General features: G+C 44.3%; 1 pseudogene; it reads right to left on the bottom strand.

Annotated features, from left to right (window-relative positions):
• Nucleotides 1-772: 772 nt before the first annotated feature.
• On the bottom strand, nucleotides 773-1,429 carry LOC136547627 (uncharacterized; annotated as a pseudogene).
• Nucleotides 1,430-13,695: the final 12,266 nt, after the last annotated feature.

The raw sequence follows: 13,695 nt of genomic DNA on the forward strand, positions 1-13,695 counted from the left end.
AATCATTTTGGACGCACCCGATGGAACTCCTAGGTGACGTGGGTCATGTGGAATCTTACTTCTAATGCGCACACGCCTATGCAACGCGTGTAGCAAGTTGTGTGGCCCGATCTTCTCGTAGGATCCGTGAACTTGATAACTTGTCGCTGCGTGACCTAGTGAAGAGGCAGTGCACCGCAAGGCTGTCCACGCGACGAACTACTGAGACAATCACCCTTCCACGTACCGACGAAACAGCCCACGCAATCACGCCCTATAGATGTGAAGGCACGAACTGGGTGAACCGTAGTTCGGCGTTTTACAACTCCCTCAGGAATCGAAGGAACAAGTGTTGCAAGCCTCTCAAGACTCACGCATAAACAAAACTCCACGAGTTTGTGTATTCTGAATTCAACCAATCAAGATCTGACCTTTCATTGTCTAGTACAAGATATATATAGGGATAGGGACATTCAGCTTGGAGTAAATGGCAGCATGCGCATGCACCAGTGGATTTCGTGGCTGGTTCAGCGCGTCTTTCAGCTTCTGATAGCAGTTACTAAAATGAGCATAACTCTTTATTGGGAAGTCCAAATAATGAGCCGTTTGATGGGCTGGAAAGTAGACTTGAAGATGCTTCCATCCACATATAGAACACCATCTAACTCCTTGTATTCTGTCCGCGGTGATGCTTGGAATTCGTACCATGTATCAGTCATCTAGCTTCTGGTTGCATTTCCATGCAAAGGTGATGAACCACCATTTTATTCTTGCACACCATAGGCTTCTTGGTTCAAATGTCCAGAGGCTTGAATCCATCTTCATCCCATGCTGGTTCATACACTCCATCATTCCTAAGGACATTGGAACAAGAACTCAAAAGCATAGGCTCATTCAACATAAACTGATTATTAAACATAAGGTTAGCGTTCACCTGAGAATGAATTTCCTTCTCCAATTGTTTAGCTCTACTTCTTGTAATTGGACCAGCTATATCAAGTGGAGTTTCATTTGAAGATGAGTGAATGCTTGGAATGTCCTCATTAGCCTCCCCCTCTTGAGAAGGAGTCGTCCTCGACTCAGGCTCAACAACAAATGGAAGCAAGTCTTTGACATTGAATGTTGTACTCACATTGGAATATTCAGGTGGCAGCTCAATTTTGTAAGCATTATCATTTATCTTGTGTAAAACCTTGAACGGACCATCACCCCTTGGAGACAACTTACTCTTGCGCTGTTGGGGAAATCGATCCTTGCGTAGATGCAACCACACGAGGTCTCCGGGCTAGAATGTAACCTTCTTCTTACCTTTGTTCGCTTGCTTTGCATATTGTGCTGATTTCTTCTCGATATTCCTTCTTGTCTCATCATGTAGCTTCTTGAGAAAATCTGATCTCTTTGCTGCATCCAAGTTAACTTGTTCCTGTAATGGTAAAGGCAAAAGATCCATGGGAGTTTGCGGTTTAAACCCATAAACAATTTCAAATGGACAAAAGTTTGTTGTGGAATGGACTGCCCTGTTATAAGCAAATTCAACATGTGGAAGGTAGTCTTCCCACTGCTTCAAATTCTTTTTCAACACAGCACGCAACATGGTGGACAAGGTACTGGTTGACAACTTCAGTTTGCCCATCGGTTTGCGGATGACAAGTGGTGGAAAATAACAACTTCGTACCAAGTTTAGCCCATAATGTCTTCCAAAAATAGCTTAGAAATTTTGTATCCCGGTCTGAAATAATAGTCCTTGGTACTCCATGTAAACGAACGATCTCCCTGAAAAACAAACCAGCAACGTGTGAAGCATCGTCGTTCTTATGAATGAATAATAAATGTGCCATTTTAGAGAATCGGTCAACAACAACAAAGATAGAATCCCTCCCCCTCTGAGACCGAGGTAACCCCAACATAAAATCCATGGATATATCGTCCCAAGGTACATTCGAACTGGTAATGGAGTATAAAGACCATGGGGATTAAGGCGGTACTTAGCTTTCAAGCAGATTATGCAGCGTGCAACATGTCGCTGGACATCACGTCGCATATGTGGCCAAAAGAAATGATCGGAGAGCATGTCCAATGTCTTTTTGATGCCAAAATGACCAGCTAAGCCACCAACATGTGCTTCCTGCAAAAGAACTTGACGAATCGAGCACGCTGGAATGCATAGTTTGTTAGTCCGAAATAAAAACCCATCATGCACATAATACTTGTCCCAGCCTTTTCCAGCAATGCAATGAGAGAAAGGTTCTTTAAAATCAGAATCAGCTGCATAGAGTGTTTTAATGGATTCCAAACCAAGCACTTTTGTATCTAATTATGTAACCAAACCACATCTCCGTGATAAGGCATCGGCAACAATGTTATCTTTTCCACGCTTATGTTTTACAACATAGGGAAATGTTTCAATGAACTCAATCCATTTAGCATGTCTACGGTTCAGTTTGCCTTGACTTTTTAGATATTTCAAAGCTTCATGATCAGAATGGATGACAAATTCTTTAGGTAACAAATAATGTTGCCAAACTTCCAAAACTTGAACTAAGGCATAAAGCTCTTTATCATAGACAGAATAATTCAGATGTGGACCATTCAACTTTTCAGAAAAGTAGGCAATAGGTTTACCTTCTTGAAGTAGTACACCTCCTATGCCAATACCACTTGCATCACATTCGATCTCAAATGTCTTACCAAAATCAGGAAGTTGTAGCAGTGGTGCTTCACAAAGCTTTGTTTTCAGCTCATTGAAGGCTTGGTCTTGTTCATCACCCCACTTGAATGGAACATCCTTCTTTGTCAAATTGTTGAGGGGTGCAGCGATGGTGCTGAAATCTTTAACAAAACGCCTGTAAAAACCTGCAAGACCATGAAAACTTCGAACTTGACTCACATTTGTAGGTGTAGGCCAATCCTTTATTGCTTTAATCTTTTCTTCATCAACTTGAATTCCATCTGCAGAAACAACGAATCCAAGAAAAACAACACGGTCTGTGCAAAATGTGCATTTAGTAATGTTTCCATACAATTTGTCAGCTCTCAAAACAGCAAGAACTTGACAGATATGATCAAGGTGTTCATCAAATGATCTGCTATAGATCAGGATATCATCAAAATAAACAACAACAAATTTGCCAATGAAAGCTCTTAACACATGATTCATCAAACGCATAAAAGTTGAAGGAGCATTTGTCAAACCAAAGGGCATCACAAGCCATTCATAGAGACCAAATTTAGTTTTAAATGCTGTTTTCCATTCATCACCTATTTTCATTCGAATTTGATGATAACCACTATGTAAATCAATCTTGGTGAAAATAGTTGAACCACTCAGCTCATCTAACATGTCATCAAGCCTTGGAATAGGGTGACGATATCGAACAGTTATAGCATTGATAGCACGACAATCAACACACATACGCCAAGAACCATCTTTCTTTGGAACTAACAAAACAGGAACAACACATGGTGATAAGGATTCACGAACATACCCTTTGTCCAAAAGCTCTTTTACCTGTTGCTGAATTTCCTTTGTTTCTTCGAGGTTTGTGCGGTATGCTGGACGGTTGGGAAGAGAAGCACCAGGGACCAAGTCAATTTGATGCTCAATGCCGCGAAGTGGGGGAAGTCCAGCTGGTAGCTCATCAGGAAAAACATCCTCAAAGTCCTGTAACAAATCAAGAACAACACTAGGCAGCGAGCAAGGTAAGTCGTTAGTGGAAAGTAAAACCTCCTTGTACAACAGTACAAAGAATGGGGCTGTAGTGTTTGTCACATCTCTCAAATCACTCCTGCTCACAAATAAGCACTCAGTTTGGTGTGGCTGTTTTAAAGTGGAATGAGGCTTTATGTGGCTGGATGCTTTAGAACTATCTTCCTTACTAGTGTTGTGGGTCTCACTCAGTTTTCTTTTTTCAGATTCCTCTCTTTTCATGCGAGCCACATCTGAAACATGTATCTCCTCTGGAGATAATGGAACAAGAACCACCTTCTTGTCATTGGCAATGAAAGTGTATTTGTTAGACCGTCCAAAATGCACCGAATCCACATCAAATTGCCAGGGCCGACCAAGCAGCAAATAGCATGCTTGCATGGGGACAATATCACAATCAACCTCTCCATGATAATCACCAATGGAAAATGACAAACGAATCATGGTTGAAACCTTAACTGTCCCGGAATTATTCAACCATTGCATGTGGTATGGATGTGGATGGCGACGTGGCTGCAAACCAAGCTTCTCAACAAGCAAAGCACTAACAATATTATTGCAGCTCCCACCATCTATGATGAAACGGCACACTTGTCCTTTCACTTTGCATCGGGACTGAAACAAATTATGGCGTTGTCCTTGTTCAGCAGCAACAAACTGAGTGGAAAGAACTCTCCTAACCACCAAAGAAGGAGATGGTGTATTCATTGTAGAAGGCTCCAAATCAAGAAAATCAGCAAGCAACTCATCAAAATCAGCACTAGTAATCTCGTCAGAAGATGGAGAAATAATATCTTGTAGCATGTTATTGTGAGCAAAAGTTGGAATAGGTTGAATGGCTAAACAATTCAGACCTAGCTCAAATGTACCATCCTCAGCTGAATACTCACAAGTATCAAGATTTAGATCTACAAATACATTGTTAAACTCTTCATCCTCTTCACTTTGAGAATCATAAGAACCATCAGCAAGTGCAATAATGGTACGCCGATTGGGACATTCAGCTTGCTTATGTCCATGACCACCACACTTAAAACACTCAATCTTGCTTGTCTTCCATTGGGCTACTATAACAGAGGAGCTGGACTGATTGGAATTTACAGCTTTGCCTCTTGAATCAAAATGTTTGGCAGACGTTGAAATTGAATGAGAAGTTGCACGAGACGAAGGTGTGTGCACCTCTGACCCGTGCTGCTGTGAATGGCGCCATGGAGTAGAACTATGAGGAGCTGAAAATGAAGCACGGTTCTTATAAGATTCAGCAAGCTGCCGTTCTGCCCTTTTTGCAAAATGTAGCAATTCATCCATAGTGTTGTAATTAGTCATGTCCACCTTGTCTGCGATTGGTTTATTAAGACCAACCAGAAATCGAGCCATCGTTGATTCCTCATCTTAGTGATACCGGTATGAAGTAGACACATTTCCATTTCCTGAAAATATTCATCCACACTACGATGACCTTGGACAAGACGTTTCAGCCTCAAATGTAGCTCACAAGAATAATGGGCAAGAACAAATCTCCGCCTCATTTCTCGTTTCATGTCATCCCAAGTAATACGATCATGTCCAACACGGCGGAAATCAGCACACACTTGATTCCACCAAGTGATTGCATAACCTGTGAACTCAATTGCAGCAAGCTTTGCTTTCTTGATAGGAGGGTAAGTATAGAAATCAAAGATCTGATCAACCTTGGTCTCCCACTCAAAATAATCATCAGCACTTTCCTTTCCGTTAAATTTTGGAATAGACACTTTCACTTTGCTTAAACCATCAGCATCACGACGACGATGGAGGTCACGATAACCATGATGGACACCATGCCGATGATCATCCATGTCGGACAACATATCATCATCACCATCATTAGCTCTACCTCCAACTAGAACGCGCCGAGCATGACCAAAACCATGGCCAAACCCACCACGTCCATGTCCATGACCAGCGGCACGATGTGGTGCCTCGTTATCCTCATTGTTATCATCCTCATTTGGTGGTGGTTCTCTATGAGGCATGTTCAATTGGAGAGTTTGTAGTTGTTGCATCAAATCATTCATTTGTGTACGCAGCTCCTGGAATTCCTCCACCGAAACAAGCGGCACCATCTCCACGTCCTGCCATATTAGTAGAGGGGAAAAAAGGACAATATATATGTGGAATCACTCCCTCACCACTTGCTGAACAAGTTCTTTCTCTTCCTGGAAAGGGCAAGAACTGGGGCTGCAATCTGTAGTGGAAGAGTGAAGAGACTACGGTGCAACAGCTCACGGTGCTTTTAAGTGGAGCTTGGTGGGGTAATATGTAAATGGAATGCGCTGAAATGTAGTAATGCAAAACCGAATAATAATCCAAGAACTCAAGTCTAAGTTGCTGAATATAAAGGAAAAGATGCTCAATGAAAGGAACAAGATGTAGGAAGTGGATAGATGAACACCAATTGCACCAACCGAAACTTGTTGCTGCCCAAACCCCTTTGTGGTGTGCTGAACACAATTCTCTTTTATTTCTTTTCTTTCCCTTTTTTTGAACAAGAACTCGTTGTTTTTAGTCCTTCTTTTGACCCATATACATCTTTTCTTTTAACCTTTGTGAGAAACGCAGCACAACTTTCAACTAAAGGGGCACATAAGGATCAACTAAGATGGACGGCGCAGCACAAAAACAAGAAACTCGGGTGGGGAATTTGTGGCGGGTAGAAAACAAGGGTGGAACGGGTGGGTTTTTTTTATTTATATATATGCAGCAAGCAATGACTGATCAGAACAAGGGTGGGATGGGTGGGTACATGCAGCAAGCGATTTGATGATTAGAACAATGATAAAAACTAGAATGATGTGGAAAAGAAAAATTCAGCAACTAGACAAATCTTAAAGGATTAAAACTCGATAAAGCAAACTACAAAATCAGTAGCACGTATGAATTTGGGCTGTAGGTTTTCTTTTTTGGCTATTAGTGGACAGTAGGTATATAAACTCTATCCTACCAAAAACAAGAACAATCCTAACGAGTAAATGGAGGCTCTGGTACCAGATGATGCGCACACCCTATGCAACGCGTGTAGCAAGTTGTGTGGCCCGATCTTCATCGTAGGATCTGCGAACTTGATAACTTGTCGCTGCGTGACCTGGTGAAGAGGCAGTGCACCGCGAGGCTGTCCACGCGACGAACTACCGAGACAATCACCCTTCCATGTACCGACGAAACAGCCCACGCAATCACACCCTATAGACGTGAAGGCACGAACTGGGTGAACTGCAGTTCGGCGTTCTACAACTCCCTCAGAAATCGAAAGAACAAGTGTTGCAAGCCTCTCAAGACTCACGCATAAACAAAACTCCACGAGTTTGTGTATTCTGAATTCAACCAATCAAGATCTGACCTTTCATTAGTCTTGTACAAGATATATATAGGGATAGGGACGTTCAGCTTGGAGTAAATGGCAGCATGCGCATGCACCAGTGGATTTCGTGGCTGGTTCGCGTGTCTTTCAGCTTCTGATAGCAGTTACTAAAATGAGCATAACTCTTTATTGGGAAGTCCAAATAATGAGCCGTTTGATGGGCTGGAAAGTAGACTTGAAGACGCTTCCATCCACATATAGAACACCGTCTAACTCCTTGTATTCTGTCCGCGGTGATGCTTGGAATTCGTACCATGTATCAGTCATCTAGCTTCTGGTTGCATTTCCATGCAAAGGTGATGAGCCACCATTTTATTCTTGCACACCATAGGCTTCTTGGTTCAAATGTCCAGAGGCTTGAATCCATCTTCATCCCATGCTGGTTCATACACTCCATCATTCCTAAGGACATTGGAACAAGAACTCAAAAGCATAGGCTCATTCAACATAAACTGATTATTAAACATAAGGTTAGCGTTCACCTGAGAATGAATTTCCTTCTCCAATTGTTTTGCTCTACTTCTTGTAATTGGACCAGCTATATCAAGTGGAGTTTCATTTGAAGATGAGTAAATGCTAGGAATGTCCTCATTAACTTCTTTCCATTTGGAGACTGTGTTGGTGTCGGTGCAAGATAGGCGCATGGTTTGCGCTAGACATACCATAGGCTTATAAATCATTTTGCACGCACTCGATGGTACCACTAGGTGACGAGGCTCAAGTGGAAGCTCGTTTCGGACTTTCGGATATAGTGCTAATCTCGACGCAAGATAGGTGCATGGTTTGCGTGGAATGTACCATTGGCTCAGAAATCATTTTGGACGCACCCGTTGGAACTCCTAGGTGTTGTGGGTCATGTGGAATCTCACTTCTTTCCGTTTGGAGACAATGTTAATGTCGGTGCAAGATAGGTACATGGTTTGCACTAGATGTACCATAGGCTCAACTGGAAGCTCGTTTTAGCCTTTCGGACATGGTGCTAATCTTGACGCAAGAAAGGTGCACGGTTTGCGTCAAACGTACCATTGGATCAGAAATTATTTTGGACGCACCCGATGGAACTCCTAGGTGACGTGGGTCATGTGGAATCTCACTTCATTCCGTTGGGAGACAGTGTTATTGTTGGTGCAAGACAGGTGCATGGTTTGCGCTAGATGTACCATAGGCTTACAAATCGTTTTGGACGCAACCGATGGAACTCCTAGGTGACGTGGGTCATGTGGAATATCGCTTCTTTCCGTTGGAGACAGTGTTGGTGTCGGTTAGGTGATGTGGGTAATGTGGAATCTCACTTAATTCCGTTTGGAGACAGTGTTAGTGTCGGTGCAAGATAGGTGCATGGTTTGCGCTAGACGTACCATAGGCTTATAAATTGTTTTGTACGCACTCGATGGTACCACTAGGTGACGAGGCTCAAGTGGAAGCTCGTTTCAGACTTTTAGATATAGTGCTAATCTTGACGCAAGATAGGTGCACGGTTTGCGTGGAACGTACCATTGGCTCATAAATCGTTTTGGACGCACCCGATGGAACTCCAAGGTGATGTGGGTCATGTGGAATCTCACTTCTTTCTGTTTGGAGACAGTGTTAATGTCGGTGCAAGATAGGTGCATGGTTTGCACTAGACGTACCATAGGCTCAACTGGAAGCTCGTTTTAGCCTTTCGGACATGGTGCTAATCTTGACGCAAGAAAGGTGCACGGTTTACGTCAAACGTACCTTTGGATCGAAAATCATTTTGGACGCACCCAATGGAACTCCTAGGTGACGTGGGTCACGTGGAATCTCACTTCATTCCATTTGCAGACAGTGTTAGTGTCGGTGCAAGATAGGTGCATGGTTTGCGCTAGATGTACCATAGGCTTACAAATCATTTTGGATGCACCTGATGGAACTCCTAGGTGACGTGGGTCATGTGAAATATCGCTTCTTTCCATTTGGAGACAGTGTTGGTGTCGGTTAGGTGACGTGGGTCATATGGAATCTCACTTCATTCCGTTTGGAGACAGTGTTAGTGTCGGTGCAAGATGGGTGCATGGTTTGTGCTAGATGTACCACAGGCTTATAAATCATTTTGGACGCACCCGATGGAACTCCTAGGTGACATGGGTCATGTGGAATCTCACTTCTTTCCGTTTGGAGACAGTGTTGGTGTCAGTGCAAGATAGGTGCATGGTTTGCGCTACATGTACCTTAGGCTTATAAATCATTTTGGACGTACTCGAGGGTACCACTAGGTGACGAGGCTCAAGTGGAAGCTCATTTCGGCCTTTCGGATATAGTGCTAATCTTGATGCAAGATAGGTGCACGGTTTGCGTCGAGCGTACCATAGGATCAGACATCATTTTGGATGCACCCGATGGAACTCCTAGGAGATGTGGGACATGTGGAATCTCACTTCTTTCCATTAGGAGACAGTGTTAGTGTCGGTGCAAGATAGGTGCATGGTTTGCGCTAGATGTATCATAGGCTTACAAATCATTTTGGACGCACCCGTTGGAACCACTAGGTGACAAGGCTCAAGTGGAAGCTCATTTCGGCCTTTCGGATATAGTGCAAATCTTGACGCAAGATAGGAGCACGGTTTGCGTGGAACGTACCATTGGCTCAGAAATCATTTTGGACGCACCCGATGGAACTCCAAGGTGATGTGGGTCATGTGGAATCTCACTTCTTTCCGTTTGGAGACAGTGTTAATGTTGGTGCAAGATAGGTGCATGGTTTGCACTAGACGTACCATTGGCTCATAAATCGTTTTGGACGCACCCGATGGAACTCCAAGGTGATGTGGGTCATGTGGAATCTCACTTCTTTCCGTTTGGAGACAGTGTTAATGTCGGTGCAAGATAGGTGCATGGTTTGCACTAGACGTACCATAGGCTCAACTGGAAGCTCGTTTTAGCCTTTCGGACATGGTGCTAATCTTGACGCAAGAAAGGTGCACGGTTTGCGTCAAACGTACCATTGGATCAGAAATTATTTTGGACGCACCCGATGGAACTCCTAGGTGACGTGGGTCATGTGGAATCTCACTTCATTCCGTTGGGAGACAGTGTTATTGTTGGTGCAAGACAGGTGCATGGTTTGCGCTAGATGTACCATAGGCTTACAAATCGTTTTGGACGCAACCGATGGAACTCCTAGGTGACGTGGGTCATGTGGAATATCGCTTCTTTCCGTTGGAGACAATGTTGGTGTCGGTTAGGTGATGTGGGTAATGTGGAATCTCACTTAATTCCGTTTGGAGACAGTGTTAGTGTCGGTGCAAGATAGGTGCATGGTTTGCGCTAGACGTACCATAGGCTTATAAATTGTTTTGTACGCACTCGATGGTACCACTAGGTGACGAGGCTCAAGTGGAAGCTCGTTTCAGACTTTTAGATATAGTGCTAATCTTGACGCAAGATAGGTGCACGGTTTGCGTGGAACGTACCATTGGCTCATAAATCGTTTTGGACGCACCCGATGGAACTCCAAGGTGATGTGGGTCATGTGGAATCTCACTTCTTTCTGTTTGGAGACAGTGTTAATGTCGGTGCAAGATAGGTGCATGGTTTGCACTAGACGTACCATAGGCTCAACTGGAAGCTCGTTTTAGCCTTTCGGACATGGTGCTAATCTTGACGCAAGAAAGGTGCACGGTTTACGTCAAACGTACCTTTGGATCGAAAATCATTTTGGACGCACCCAATGGAACTCCTAGGTGACGTGGGTCACGTGGAATCTCACTTCATTCCATTTGCAGACAGTGTTAGTGTCGGTGCAAGATAGGTGCATGGTTTGCGCTAGATGTACCATAGGCTTACAAATCATTTTGGATGCACCTGATGGAACTCCTAGGTGACGTGGGTCATGTGAAATATCGCTTCTTTCCATTTGGAGACAGTGTTGGTGTCGGTTAGGTGACGTGGGTCATATGGAATCTCACTTCATTCCGTTTGGAGACAGTGTTAGTGTCGGTGCAAGATGGGTGCATGGTTTGTGCTAGATGTACCACAGGCTTATAAATCATTTTGGACGCACCCGATGGAACTCCTAGGTGACATGGGTCATGTGGAATCTCACTTCTTTCCGTTTGGAGACAGTGTTGGTGTCAGTGCAAGATAGGTGCATGGTTTGCGCTACATGTACCTTAGGCTTATAAATCATTTTGGACGTACTCGAGGGTACCACTAGGTGACGAGGCTCAAGTGGAAGCTCATTTCGGCCTTTCGGATATAGTGCTAATCTTGATGCAAGATAGGTGCACGGTTTGCGTCGAGCGTACCATAGGATCAGACATCATTTTGGATGCACCCGATGGAACTCCTAGGAGATGTGGGACATGTGGAATCTCACTTCTTTCCATTAGGAGACAGTGTTAGTGTCGGTGCAAGATAGGTGCATGGTTTGCGCTAGATGTATCATAGGCTTACAAATCATTTTGGACGCACCCGTTGGAACCACTAGGTGACAAGGCTCAAGTGGAAGCTCATTTCGGCCTTTCGGATATAGTGCAAATCTTGACGCAAGATAGGAGCACGGTTTGCGTGGAACGTACCATTGGCTCAGAAATCATTTTGGACGCACCCGATGGAACTCCAAGGTGATGTGGGTCATGTGGAATCTCACTTCTTTCCGTTTGGAGACAGTGTTAATGTTGGTGCAAGATAGGTGCATGGTTTGCACTAGACGTACCATTGGCTCATAAATCGTTTTGGACGCACCCGATGGAACTCCAAGGTGATGTGGGTCATGTGGAATCTCACTTCTTTCCGTTTGGAGACAGTGTTAATGTCGGTGCAAGATAGGTGCATGGTTTGCACTAGACGTACCATTGGCTCATAAATCGTTTTGGACGCACCCGATGGAACTCCAAGGTGATGTGGGTCATGTGGAATCTCACTTCTTTCCGTTTGGAGACAGTGTTAATGTCGGTGCAAGATAGGTGCATGGTTTGCACTAGACGTACCATAGGCTCAACTGGAAGCTCGTTTTAGCCTTTCGGACATGGTGCTAATCTTGACGCAAGAAAGGTGCACGGTTTATGTCAAACGTACCTTTGGATCGAAAATCATTTTGGACGCACCCAATGGAACTCCTAGGTGACGTGGGTCACGTGGAATCTCACTTCATTCCATTTGCAGACAGTGTTAGTGTCGGTGCAAGATAGGTGCATGGTTTGCGCTAGATGTACCATAGGCTTACAAATCATTTTGGATGCACCTGATGGAACTCCTAGGTGACGTGGGTCATGTGAAATATCGCTTCTTTCCATTTGGAGACAGTGTTGGTGTCGGTTAGGTGACGTGGGTCATATGGAACCTCACTTCATTCCGTTTGGAGACAGTGTTAGTGTCGGTGCAAGATGGGTGCATGGTTTGTGCTAGATGTACCACAGGCTTATAAATCATTTTGGACGCACCCGATGGAACTCCTAGGTGACATGGGTCATGTGGAATCTCACTTCTTTCCGTTTGGAGACAGTGTTGGTGTCAGTGCAAGATAGGTGCATGGTTTGCGCTACATGTACCTTAGGCTTATAAATCATTTTGGACGTACTCGAGGGTACCACTAGGTGACGAGGCTCAAGTGGAAGCTCATTTCGGCCTTTCGGATATAGTGCTAATCTTGATGCAAGATAGGTGCACGGTTTGCGTCGAGCGTACCATAGGATCAGACATCATTTTGGATGCACCCGATGGAACTCCTAGGAGATGTGGGACATGTGGAATCTCACTTCTTTCCATTAGGAGACAGTGTTAGTGTCGGTGCAAGATAGGTGTATGGTTTGCGCTAGATGTATCATAGGCTTACAAATCATTTTGGACGCACCCGTTGGAACCACTAGGTGACAAGGCTCAAGTGGAAGCTCATTTCGGCCTTTCGGATATAGTGCAAATCTTGACGCAAGATAGGAGCACGGTTTGCGTGGAACGTACCATTGGCTCAGAAATCATTTTGGACGCACCCGATGGAACTCCAAGGTGATGTGGGTCATGTGGAATCTCACTTCTTTCCGTTTGGAGACAGTGTTAATGTTGGTGCAAGATAGGTGCATGGTTTGCACTAGACGTACCATTGGCTCATAAATCGTTTTGGACGCACCCGATGGAACTCCAAGGTGATGTGGGTCATGTGGAATCTCACTTCTTTCCGTTTGGAGACAGTGTTAATGTCGGTGCAAGATAGGTGCATGGTTTGCACTAGACGTACCATAGGCTCAACTGGAAGCTCGTTTTAGCCTTTCGGACATGGTGCTAATCTTGACGCAAGAAAGGTGCACGGTTTACGTCAAACGTACCTTTGGATCGAAAATCATTTTGGACGCACCCAATGGAACTCCTAGGTGACGTGGGTCACGTGGAATCTCACTTCATTCCATTTGCAGACAGTGTTAGTGTCGGTGCAAGATAGGTGCATGGTTTGCGCTAGATGTACCATAGGCTTACAAATCATTTTGGACGCACCCGATGGAACTCCTAGGTCACATGGGTCATGTGGAATCTTGCTTCTTTCCATTTGGAGACAGTGTTGGTGTTGGTTAGGTGACGTGGGTCATATGGAACCTCACTTCATTCTGTTTGGAGACAGTGTTAGTGTCGGTGCAAGATGGGTGCATGGTTTGTG

The sequence above is a fragment of the Miscanthus floridulus genome, chromosome 3, assembly GCF_019320115.1.
Source record: "Miscanthus floridulus cultivar M001 chromosome 3, ASM1932011v1, whole genome shotgun sequence".
Taxonomy (NCBI): domain Eukaryota; kingdom Viridiplantae; phylum Streptophyta; class Magnoliopsida; order Poales; family Poaceae; genus Miscanthus; species Miscanthus floridulus.